At 44.4% G+C, this 12958-nt stretch overlaps 1 pseudogene; it reads right to left on the bottom strand.

The window, feature by feature from the left end:
- Positions 1 to 6668: 6668 nt before the first annotated feature.
- LOC123456504 lies at positions 6669 to 8141 on the bottom strand (annotated as a pseudogene).
- Between the last annotated feature and the right edge of the window lie 4817 nt (positions 8142 to 12958).

The following is a 12958-nucleotide window of genomic DNA, read 5'->3' on the forward strand; positions in this document are numbered from 1 at the left end:
CACACTCCTTGAGCACTCAGGCCCCTTCTAAAGAGTCTACATTCTTTCTGTTATCTCAGTGAAGGTCAGCTAGTCCAATATCAAAGGGTATAATTTCTCAATTGCAGCTGAACGGGCAGCAGTTCACCCAAAGATTTTTCTTTCTGTGCCATATTCCTGTGCTCACACCAGTTCATTTCTATGCAAAACAACCCTGCACAACTTCTCAGGACCCAGGCATAACAGCAAGCTTCTCACACAAACTGCTAGCTCAGTTCAGACAAAGCTCTTTCTCACTCTCATAAACCAAACCTCACAGTGCATAATCCTTACTGCATTCAGGTCTTTCAACTCTGACCAGAATAGTCCATCAAGCTGTACTTACAGCACTGCAAGACATCTCTGAGGCCAAGGTTTCAAATCCTTCCACATTCCTCTTGAAAATCAGCTCCAAAGGGCCAAAGCCACACATCCAGTTGTCTAGCAGCAATCCCACTCCTCACTACCACTTTACTGTTGCAGTTAGGTTCTCATTGCTGGTAGCAATCACCCAACCAAAAGCAGCTTGTGGGAAAAAAAGAGGTTTATTTTGGCTTACAGACTCAAGGGGGAAGCACCATGAGGGCAGAGAAAACAATGGCATGAGCAGAGGGTAGACATCACCCCTGACTAACATCAGGAGGACAATAGCAACAGGAGGGTGTGCCAAACACTAGCAAGGGGACATTGGCTATAACTCCCATTAGCTCACCCCCAACAATACACTCCCTCCAGGAGGCATTAATTCCCAAATCTCCATCCGCTGGGAACCTAGCATTCACAACACCTAAGTTTATGGGGGACACCTGAATCAAACCACCACAGGTAGGCAATTTTGCTCCTCAAATGAGCTGTGTATTTTTTTAAATTTTTTCTTTATTTATTTGAGAGCGACAGACACAGAGAGAAAGACAGATAGAGGGAGAGAGAGAATGGGCGCGCCAGGGCTTCCAGCCTCTGCAAATGAACTCCAGACGCGTGCGCCCCCTTGTGCATCTGGCTAACGTGGGACCTGGGGAACCGAGCCTCGAACCGGGGTCCTTAGGCTTCACAGGCAAGCGCTTAACCGCTAAGCCATCTCTCCAGCCCAAGCTGTGTATTTTTCTTTCCTGTGAAAAGGTATGCTAGAGGTGGAAGTTTCTCACTTAGCCCAAGGCTATCAGAGCACCTAATTTGGCTGAAGGAGAGACTGGCCAGGGCTTTAGTCACATTGTGGCCTCATGGAGCCTTTCAGACCAAGGAAGCTGACATGAATGGCAGGCACAGCAATAGGCTGGAGTATGGCCTCACTCCTCCTTGGCCCTGGGTCAGGCCAAACAGCTTGAATGTACGTCACTGAAAACCATGGGTGTGGGGAGAAACAAGGCAACCCCATGGAAGGACCACAGGGCAAAGAAGTGGAAAAAATGGAAAATGTGGGTTATGGCAGTCTAGATGGGATAATGCCTCCTATTTATGATACTCTCTCCAATATTGATGTTTTTTAACTTTAAAACAATTTAAATATTTTATTTTCACTTATTTATTAGAGACAGAGAGAGGGAGAGAAGAGAGAGAGAGGGAGAGAGAGAGAGAGAGAGAATGGGTGTTCCAGGGCCTCTAGCCATGGCAAACGAACTCCAGACACATGCGCCACCATGTACATCTGGCTTATGTGGGACCTGGAGAATCGAACCAGGGTCCTTAGGCTTTGGAGGCATGAGCCTTAAGCACTAAGTCATCTCTCCAGCTTCCAACATTGCTTTTGTGAGGAAACAGTTGATACAAGTAATGGAATCTTTCATTCTCTTTTGGATCTTATTTTACTTTAAAAAACATTTACTTATTTTATTGTACTTATTTTAGAGACAGAGAGAGAGAGGGAATGGGTGTGTCAGGGCCCCCAGCCACTGCAAATGAACTCCAGATGCATGTGCCACCTTGTGCATCTGGCTTACATGGTTTCTGGGGAATCGAACCAAGGTCCTTTGGCTTTGTAGGCAAGTGCCTTAACCACTAAGCAATCTCTCCAGCGCCCCCTTTTATTACTTGTTTATGTGTGTGCACATATACACACATGCACACATGCATACCCACCAGGGACTTCTGTCTCTGCAAATGAGCAAATGCCAGATGCCTTGCCATTGTTTTTCATCTTGCCTAGGTGGGCATCTTGGGAGTTGAACTCAGGCTGACAGGAATTGCAAGCAAGCCCCTTTTGCTGCTGAGCCATCTTGCCTGCATTGGATCTTGCTAATGTTCCTTATTATCTCCTTAGCTGCTAACTCCTGGGGCCAACTGGGGCCTGCCTAGAATGGATGGTGGTGGGCTTTCAGAGATCCTGCCCACACTATAAAAATGGTTTCATTAGCCCAGCACTGAGGAGGCAGAGGTAGGAGGATAGATGTGAGTTCAAAGCCGGTCTGGAATTAGAGTGAGTTCCAGGTCAGCCTGGGCTAGAGTGAGATCTTACCTTAAAAAAAAATAAAAAAATAAAAATTTAAAAATTAAAAAAAATAATAAAGTAGAGCCAGGTGTGGTGGTGCATGTCTTTAATCCCAGCACTTTGGAGGCAGAGATAGGAGGACTGCCAGGAGTTTGAGGCCACCTTGAGACTACATAGTGAATTCCAAGTCAGCCTGGGCTAGAGTAAAACTCTACCTCAAAAAAAAAAAAAAAAAGACACACTAGTTGGAAAGAAGGGATTCAGCGGAGGGAAGACTTTAGAGGAGGAAACAGGAGGGTGACGGGAGTGGATTATGATCATGGTATATTGTCTATATGTATAGAGGTTTTAAATAGCCATGAGGGCAGTATTTGTGTCACCACTTCTGTAATGACTCTGGGTCCTGGTTGATGAGTTGGAGGTGACCCAGCTCATGGCAGACAGTTGGCTGTCCTTGATGTATTGATGTATCCTTGTTCTCCCTAGTATACTCCATCCATAAAATAGAACAGATTCTCCAGCCAAACGTGAGAACAGTTTGAACAAAAGGAGATAGGCCTACTTATTAGAGAGATATATTGATGTATATATCCACTCTTCTTAAAGAGCAGTGGAGGCTGTCTCTGGAGCCCATCGGTTTCCTGTTCTAGGGAATCTGACTTGGTTCCCAGAGTCAGATATGAGTTCTTCTCCACTGAGCAGGTTAAAAAAAAAAAAGACATGTAGGAGGAGCGATGAAGTGGTTCACTTGACATTCCACTCTGGCCATTGCAGGCAAGTGACCCAGAAACTATGACAATTTTGGTACAGAACAATGCAGTGATAACTAGGTATATGGCACACTTCAGTCACCTGGTTGGAGGAGGTGTCATTGGGTAGATATTAAGGTGTGGTGGTAGGTTTGAAATTCCAATTTAAAGATATGCAGCCAGGTGTGGTGGCATATGCCTTTAATCCCAGAACTTGGAGGCAGAGGTAAGAGGATCACTGTGAGTTCAAGGCCACCCTCAGAAAACAGAGTGAATTCCAGGTCAGCCTGGGCTAGAGTGAGACCCTACTTTGAAACACCACCCCCCAAAAAAGATATGCAAAGTGCCTAGTTCCACCTAGAGTTCCTGAAGTGTGCTATGTGGTAGAGCTTTTGGCTTGTGGCTTCTCTCTCTCTGCTTGGACCTGTGAAATCAGGCCAGCTTCTTCTGCCATTATGAAACTTCCTCTGGATCTATAAGCTTCAATAGATATCTCTTCCTCCATGACTCTGCCTGGTTTGGAAGTTCATCTCAGTGAACCTGAAGCTGTCTGCTACACCAGGGGAAAAAAAAAAAAAAAAACATTTCACACTACACTAGGCAAGCATTCTACCAGCTGAACTATATCCCCAACCCTTAATGCTTTTTCCTTTTATGAGTCATGGTCTCTAGCCCAGGCTAACCTAGAACTCACTTGGTAGCCCAGGCTTGCCTCAAACTCAGTACAATCCTCCTAGCTCAGTAGGAGTTCTGGACTTACAGGTATGAGCCACCATGATGACTTTTAAATGGAAAATTTATCTGGATACATTTAATCAAGTAATTCGCTTACTTCTAATGTCCCTTTTCTTGGAACTATAGGATGAATCCATGGCCTTGTGCATGTTAAGCCTGTGTTCTTCTGAGGCAGTTTAGGGGTAATACCTCTTTTCAAAGTAGAGGTAAGGAATGTCTTTGAGCCTGTAGAGGGAGAATCCAAGTCATTCCAGTTTGCAACTGGTCAGAAATATCTGGCCTTGTCTTATTCCTTTACCCTAGAGGAGTTCTCCTTTCCTAGGACAGATAATCATCCCCTTCCCAAAGGACCCTTCCTGGAGGATTAAGATTTCTTTCGTTTGGGGGCTGGAGAGATGGCTTAGCAATTAAGGCATTTGCCTGCAAAGCCAAAGGACCTCTGTTCAATTCGCCAGTACCCATGTAAGCCAGATGCACAAGGAGACGCATGCATTTGGAGTTCGTTTGCACTGGCTGGATGCCCTGGCGCTCTCTCTCTCTCTCTGTCTCTCTCTCTCTCTCCCCCCCCCTCTGTGCCTCTTTCCCTCTCTCGCTCTCTCAGATAAATAAGTAAAAATAATTTTCAAAAAATATTTCTTTCTCTTTTTTTGTTTGTTTTTCCTCGAGGTAGAGTCTCACTCTAGCCCAGGCTGACCTGGAATTCACTACGTGGTTTCAGAGCGGCCTTGAACTCAAGGTGGTCCTCCTACCTCTGCCTCCCAAGTGCTAGGATTAAAGGCGTGTGCCACCACGCACAGCTAGGATTAAGATTTCTGTGAAGAAATTTTCCCAGAAAACCTGACCCCAGATACGTGCTCAGTCCCCACACCCACAAAAGACCCCAACCTGAGGCAAGAGCTTTGAGTTTATTCCTTCCCTTAAACTCACATTGTCTTGAAACAACTTCAACAGACCTAAGGGAAGCCATCTTGACATTCTCCAGGAGCTATAGGAGAATAAAGATTAACACAGAACAGTAGCTAAGATATCTGGTGTTAGTCTTTCCCTAAAGTCAAGGCAACATGGTCCCTGGTACATGCTGCATACCAACAGCTGGTGTTTTGTCTCGCCCTTATCTGGTGCCTGATCTGTGCTGACCACCAAATTCTGCTTTTGTAAACCATGCTTGCTTGTTCTTGCAAAATTAATTAGGGGGAAGGGGGTGACTGAACAGTGAAGGCGGGAAAGTGGATTTCCCTTTAAAAACTCACTGTACAGATAGACTGTTGCTGTTCTCTTCGTCAGCAGCCAGCTGTAGAGAGACAGGCACTGGCCGGCCTGAATAAAGACTCTCCTTTTAAATTTTATTTGGGTGGTCTTCTGTTCATTTCTGGTCTGAAACTTGCTATACTCTTAAGTCTTTCCCTCCTAAAACTCTTAAGTTTTTTTTTTTTTACAAATAAATTTAAATTATTTATTCTCACTGATTATTAATCATCATACAGCAAATACAATATTAAAATATATCATCCTCAGTAAATATTTACTTATAAAATATGATTGTTATGGGCTGGAGAGGTGGCTTAGGAGTTAAGCGCTTGCCTGGGAAGCCTAAGGACCCTGGTTCGAGGCTCAGTTCCCCAGGTCCCACGTTAGCCAGATGCACAAGGGGGCGCACGCGTCTGGAGTTCGTTTGCAGTAGCTGGAGGCCCTGGTGCGCCCATTCTCTCCCTCCCTCTCCCTCTCTCTCTGTCGCTCTCAAATAAATAAATAAAAATAAACAAAAACTATGATTGTTACAAGTAAAATAAAGCTTTTCAAATTTCCATTCAAAAATACAAATTTTGTGAATAACAATTTTTAGGATGGTAATTATAAAAGTCAAAACTAGAGAAAATTATTTCAGATACTGTCTTAAAATGCTATGAAAAAAAAATCTTTATTCTGAAAAGTGTCAAGAAAATAATACCTGACCCATCTAGAAACTACCACCACTTCTAGTTTCTTTTCCCTTTTGTGTTTCTCAATGTCTCTCTTTCTGAGGCAAGGTCTCTGCCCAGGGTGAACATTGCCATCCTCCTACCTTAACCTCCCGAGTGCTGAAATTACAGGTTGAGCCATCACACCTGGCCTAGTTCTAGTTTCTAACTTCTGTTTTGTACCATCAGCAAAAAGACACACAATTTAACACTGCAATTACCTGCCAAATAATTAGGTAGAATAATGTATATTCATTAAATTGAATATATTTTTTTTCCTCAGGCAGGGTCTCGCTCTAGCCCAGGCTGACCTGGAATTCACTATGTATACTCAGGGTGGCCTCAAACTCACAGCGATCCCCCTACCTCTTGCCTCCCGAGTGCTGGAATTAAATGTGTATGCCACCATGTCCAGAAAAGATATACATTATAAAACATACAGCTGTTTCATGTAATCTTTTAAGAAACTGGACTATATATATATATATATGTCTTGCAATATTCTAAAACCATTTGAATCAAGAGTTTTATTCTAGCCCGGAGTGGTGGCACATGCCTTTAATCCCAGCACTCGGGAGGCAGAGGTCGGAGGATTGCCATGAGTTCGAGGCCACCCTGAGACTCCATAGTGAATTCCAGGTCAGCCTGGGCTAGAGTGAGACCCTACCTCGAAAAACAAAAACAAACAAAAACAGTTTTCTTCTAGTCCTGGAGACCAATATTGATACCTTTGTCAATACCAAATAAAATTTAGTGTTTTGTGGTCTTAAAAGTTTATAGAAGTTAAAATATTTGAAGATGTGATGAAGTGGCTCCCCATCTTTCCATTTATTTATATGATCTGAAATCACAGTTCTGCACAGTAGACATGTTTTCTCTCTGTTAAACCATAGGGTGATGAACTCATCACAAAATATATGCTGAAAAATTAGAAGAATTGGCTTCTGAAATTCAGCTTGACATATTGGACAAATATCATCCACAGCTGAACACTGTCTCTTGCTGGCAGCCACTCCATAACTTGGTCGGGTATAAAATAATCGCAAAAACATGTCGGAAGGTTCTCAAATGTCCAAAAAAGTCCAAAAGTTTTAGTATGAGGTGGAATGAAGCCAACAATATCCCAAGACTCCATCTAGTTACATGACCAAACTCTCCATAGCTTATAAGGTATCGAAACCAATCTGGTAAGGGAACAAAAGTTCGGTAACACTGACATAATTCTTCTTTTTAGAAGAATGTACCAGTAACCCTTTCATTTAAAAGGCATGATAAAAGAAGGCACCAATAAAATAAGGCATTTTAAACCCATGAAGAGGAATTTCAGAATGAAGTCTGTAATTCCAATAATCCAAAGTACTTCCCAGAAGCTCAAAGGACCCAATGTGGGATTTAAGAAAATTAAGCTGTAATAAAGTGATTAAGAATGAAAAGTGTAGGGCTGGAGAGATGGCTTAGCGGTTAAGCGCTTGCCTGTGAAGCCTAAGGACCCCGGTTCGAGGCTCGGTTCCCCAGGTCCCACGTTAGCCAGATGCACAAGGGGGCGCACGCGTCTGGAGTTCGTTTGCAGCGGCTGGAAGCCCTGGCGCGCCCATTCTCTCTCTCCCTCTATCTGTCTTTCTCTCTATGTCTGTCGCTCTCAAATAAATAAATAAAAAATTAAAAAAAAAATGAAAAGTGTAATATAAAAGAACGCAAGGTCCTGCTAAGAATACTGGTAGCCAGGCACACTGAATGTTTGAGGACCTTTCCCTTAGAAAAACTTGATTTACAATGCTTCTGTTTGTATACATAGAAGTTATTAGCAGCCCAATTCCAAGGGAAATTCCTGTTATATGCTGCATTAACAAGTTTGATAACCAGAATCAAAATGTAAGGAAGAATTTTTGCAGCCACTTGAAGAGATGGCGAAATTGCGAGAAGGAGCCGCTTGCATGTTCCCCAGACTCCGGGGTCGGGTCATCAGGCTGCCTTTCTTCATCAGGGGAGTGAATCCGGAACCGACCCTGCGCACACCCATGGGTACAGCTATGGGCAGCTGACCTTTTGTTTCTAGAGCCTGGACTTCCAGGGTATGCTTTAGGCATGGAGTTCATCTGAATACGAACCTCTCCGCAGTAAAGACAAGACCTATCTCCAGCCAGTCTTGATGGGAGGGGACCCTGGGAGGCAGAGGCATCTTCACCACTTGCACATCCTGGAGAACTGTGCAGCTGGTTACAACTGGCTTGCATGGCCCTTCAGTACTTTTTCTCAGATTTCTTTGCTTCAGATCCTCCTCTCATGACCGGGAACCCGAGGCCTCGGCGGCCACAGCACGAACAGCCGCACGCGCCGCCCCGAGCCGCTCACGCCCAGCCACCCGCCTCCAACGCCAGCAGCGTCCGCTCCGCTCCATCAGCGCGCGCTGCGCTCGGCCAGAGTCCGCTCCGCACGCGCGCGCGCACGCACACTCGGGTCCCCGCCGCGCCCCTCACCCTGCCCACAGAGGGCGCCCTTAAAACTCTAAATTGTAATAAAATCCTTATTAATCTTATTCTTTGGGGAATATAAATTATATATATATATATATATATATATATATATTTATTTATTTATTTATTTATTTATTTATTTATTTATTTATTTATTTCCACTTCTTTCTGGCCTCCAGTGTTTCTGATAAAAAGAACTTTTATTTATTTTCCTTTTTTTTTTTTTTGGTTTTTCGAGGTAGGGTCTCACTCTAACCCAGGCTGACCTGGAATTCACTATGGAGTCTCAGGGTGGCCTCGAACTCTTGGCGATCCTCCTACCTCTGCCTCCCGAGTGCCGGGATTAAAGGCGTGCGCCACGACACCCAGCTATTTATTTTGCTTTTTCGAAGTAGAGCCTCCCTTTAGCTCAGGCTGACCTGGAATTCTCTATGTAGTCTCAGGGTGGCCTCGAACTCACGGCGATCCTCCTACCTCTGCCTCCCAAATGCTGGGATTAAAGGCGTGCGCCACCACGCCCGCCCGGCTAAGAACTTTTAATCCTACTGAGGTTCTTTTATATTGTAAAATAATTTAGATTTCATCGTTACTCTCGAGATTTTCTCCTTGTCCTTGGATTTCAGCTCCCCCCATCCTCCAGTACTAGGGATTGAACCAGTGGGAGGCCTCATGCATGCTAGGCAACACTCTACCTCCAGGCCATATCACCTGTCCTCTTTACTTTCCTTGAGACAGGATCCCACTAGATTGTCTAAACTTTGAACTTGCACTGTAGTCCAGGAAGGCTACAGTCTTCCAAGTAGCTGGGATTACAGGCCTGTACCACCTGGCCAGGCTGAGTTTCAGCTTTGTTTAAAAAAAGACAACTTATTTATTTATTTATGAGAGAGAAGGAGAGAGAGAGAGAGAGAGAGAGAGAGAGAGAGAGAGAGAGAGAGAGGGAGGGAGGGAGGGAGGGAGGGAGGGAGGGAGGGAGGGAGGGAGGGAGGGAGGGAGGGAGGGAACGGACATGCAAGGGCTTCCAGCCACTGTAAATGAACTCCAAATGCACGTGTCAGCTTGTGCATTTGGCTTTATGTGGATACTGGAGAATTGAACCTGAGTCCTTTGGCTTTGCCAACAAATGCCTTAATCACTAAGCCATCTCTCCAACCAAGTTTCAGCTTTTTATTCTGATACATCTAAGGGCACCTTTGCGTTTTTGTTACTTTGAGTTTATTGAGCTTCCTGTGTATACAATTTAATATTTTTCAATAAATTTGGGGATTTGTTGGCCATAATTTCTTCAAATTTTATTTCAGCTTCATTCTCTCTCTTCTTTCTTTTTGGCACTTCTATTACACCTGTTGTTATGCATAATGTTGTTCTACATATCTCTGAGACCCATTTCATTTTTATTTGTTTAATTTTTAATTTAAAAAATACGTATTTGAGCTGGAGAGATGGCTTAGCGGTTAAGCGCTTGCCTGTGAAGCCTAAGGACCCCAGTTCGAGGCTCGGTTCCCCAGGTCCCACGTTAGCCAGATGCACAAGGGGGCGCACGCGTCTGGAGTTCGTTGGCAGAGGCTGGAAGCCCTGGCGCGCCCATTCTGTCCCTCTCCCTCTATCTGTCTTTCTCTCTGTGTCTGTCACTGTCAAATAAATAAATAAATAATGAACAAAAAAATATTTTAAAAAATACATATTTATTTTGAGAGAGAGAGAGAGGCAGTTAGAAAGAGAGAATGGATGCACCAGGGCCTCAAGCCACTGCAAACAAACTCCAGACACATGTACCACATTGTGCATCTGGCTTACGTCGGTCCTGAGGAATCAAACCTCAGTCTTTTGGCTTTGCAAGCAAGCACCTTAACCACTAAGCAATCTCCAGCCCTGTTTTTCTTCCAAGGTTGTGTCTCACTGTACCCCAGGCTGACATGGAATTCACTCTGAAGTCCCAACCTGGCCTGGAACACACTGTGATCCTTCTACCTCAATCTCTGAAGTGATAGGACTAAAGTCTTATGCCATCATAATTGATTTTCTTCATTCTTTCCTCCCCTTTTCTTTGTCTTGCAGTCTCTGTGACTTGTCTTATTTCCCCTGTTCACAATTAAGCCTTACTATAGGTTGAATCCCCCCCCTCAACACATATAAGTATGTTGAAACCATAACTATGGCCAAGCCTCTAGAGTTATCCTTAGCAGAGTTGCTTCCTTCTGGGATCTGTTTTCTACTTTTTAAAATATGTATTTATTTACTTATTTGAGAGAGAGAGACAGAGAGGCAAATAGAGAGAATGGGCACACCAGGGTCTCTAGCCTTTGCAAACAAACTCCAGACACATGCCCTTGTGCATCTGGCTTGTCAGTACTGGGGAATTGAACCTGGGTCCCTAGGATTCGCAGGCAAGTGCCTTAACCGCCAAGCCATGTCTCCAGCCACTGGAATCTGTTATATATCAATTTCCATCTGGAAGGAGTAGAGAGGCTCTTGAGACTCGGGAACTAAAAAATCACACATCTCAGGAAGCTCCAGAAACAAGATTCATAAGCCTCCTCTCCAAACATATGCAAGCAGCAAACAATTGCTAGAGGAGGGAGCTCTTAACCTGGTGGAGCTGCCTCAAGTCATGCAGTGAGCTCCAGGGACACAGCTTTTGTGAGCTGTCACCCATGCTGAAGTGGGCTTTCTGGTGATGTAGCTGCCTTTAAGTTGGTCATGCTCCTGTAAGTAACCTCCCCCAACACCCACAATGACACTCACATGCACATGTATGCCCACTCTGTAAATCATCCCAATAAATTCACTGGTTCACCACACTGGGTTTTGGCTCAGTCACACTTTGTCCTGCAGTCTGAGCCCTATCCGAAGTGAATAAATATCTGTTTGCTTCTCCCCAGGAAAAGTTCTCACACTAGATTAGAGAGAGATTCCTCTTTTGCTCTCTTCTGAAGCAGAGCCTCTTTTTATTTCACTAAGCTGGAAGGGAGGGAGGGGTCTAAGTTCAAACACTATAATTAGATCTCACTTTTCACAGAGATCTTAGTAGATGTTCTTGAATAGATACTTCTTCATTTGGCATATACACTTTAGACCATTCCAGACACTGTAAATGATAATGGTGGCTGTTGTATAGTTTTTATCAGTTTCACTTGGGAGTGTTGCCTGTGGATTTCTTTGGGCTTTCATGCAAGAAGTCAATCTCTCCTCCCATATATATGGTTCACAAAAAGCTTTCCTTTGGCCTTACCGCTTCTGGTTGGTAATGCTGGGACAACAGTCTGTGTTATTTTGGTGGGGTTCTTTTCAAGGTAGAGTCTCACTCTAGCCCAGGCTGACTGGGAACTCACTCTGTAGTCTCAGACTGGCCTCAAACTGACAGTGATCTTCCTACTTCTTCCTCTCCAGTGCTGAGATTAAAGGCATGTGCTACCATGCCTGGTTGTGGGTCGTTTTTTTTTTAAAAAAAAAAAAACTTTAAATTTTTTTTAAAATTTTTATTTGAGAGAGAGAGAGAAAGAGAGGGAGAGAGAATGGGCATGCCAGGGCCTCCAGCCACTGCAAATGAACTCCAGGTTCATGTACCACCTTGTGCATCTGGCTTACGTGGGTCCTGGGGAATTGAACTGAGGTTATTTGGCTTTGCAGGTAAGCTCCTTAACTGCTAAGCAATTTCTCCAGCCCTGGCTTTGGGTATTTTTTCTACACACACACACACACACACACACACACACACACACACACACACGCACGCACACACACACACATGCACACACACACACACACACGCACGCATGCACATTTTCTCCACTCCTTTCTGGTCTCCAGTGTTTCTGATAAAAGTATCTTTTGGGGGCTGGAGAGATGGCTTAGCAGTTAAGCGCTTGCCTGTGAAGCCTAAGGACCCCGGTTCGAGTCTCGGTTCCCCAGGTCCCACGTTAGCCAGATGCACAAGGGGGCGCATGCATCTGGAGTTCGTTTGCAGAGGCTGGAAGCCCTGGCGCGCCCATTCTCTCTCTCCCCCTCTATCTGTCTTTCTCTCTGTGTCTGTCGCTCTCAAATAAATAAATAAATAATTTTAAAAAAAAAGTATCTTTTGGGCTGGAGGGATGGGTTAGCAGTTAAGCGCTTGCCTATGAAGCCTAAGAACCCCGGTTCAAGGCTCGATTCCCCAGGACCCACGTTAGCCAGATGCATAAGGGGGCACATGTGTCTGGAGTTTGTTTGCAGTGGCTGGAGGCCCTGGAGCGCCCATTCTCCCTCTCTCTGTATCTGCCTCTTTCTCTCTCTGTCTGTTACTCTCAAATAAATAAGTAAAATTTAAAAAGGATCTTTTAATCCTACTGAGGTTCTTTTATATTTTAAGTTGTTTTGGAGGTAGGGTTTCACTCTAGTCCAGGCTGACCTGGAATTTACTATGTAGTCTCACAGTGGCCCTGAACTCTCAGCAATCCTCCTACCTCTGCCTCCTAAGTGCTGGGATTAAAGGCGTGTACCACCATGTCTGGCTTATTTTAAAATATTTTATATTTTATTATTACCTTCAAGATTTTTTCCTTGTTCTTGGATTTCACCCCCCTTCCCCAGTACCAGGGATTGAATGGAGGGAGGGCCTCA

The sequence above is a fragment of the Jaculus jaculus genome, chromosome X (assembly GCF_020740685.1).
Source record: "Jaculus jaculus isolate mJacJac1 chromosome X, mJacJac1.mat.Y.cur, whole genome shotgun sequence".
In the NCBI taxonomy this organism is placed as follows: Eukaryota; Metazoa; Chordata; class Mammalia; order Rodentia; family Dipodidae; genus Jaculus; species Jaculus jaculus.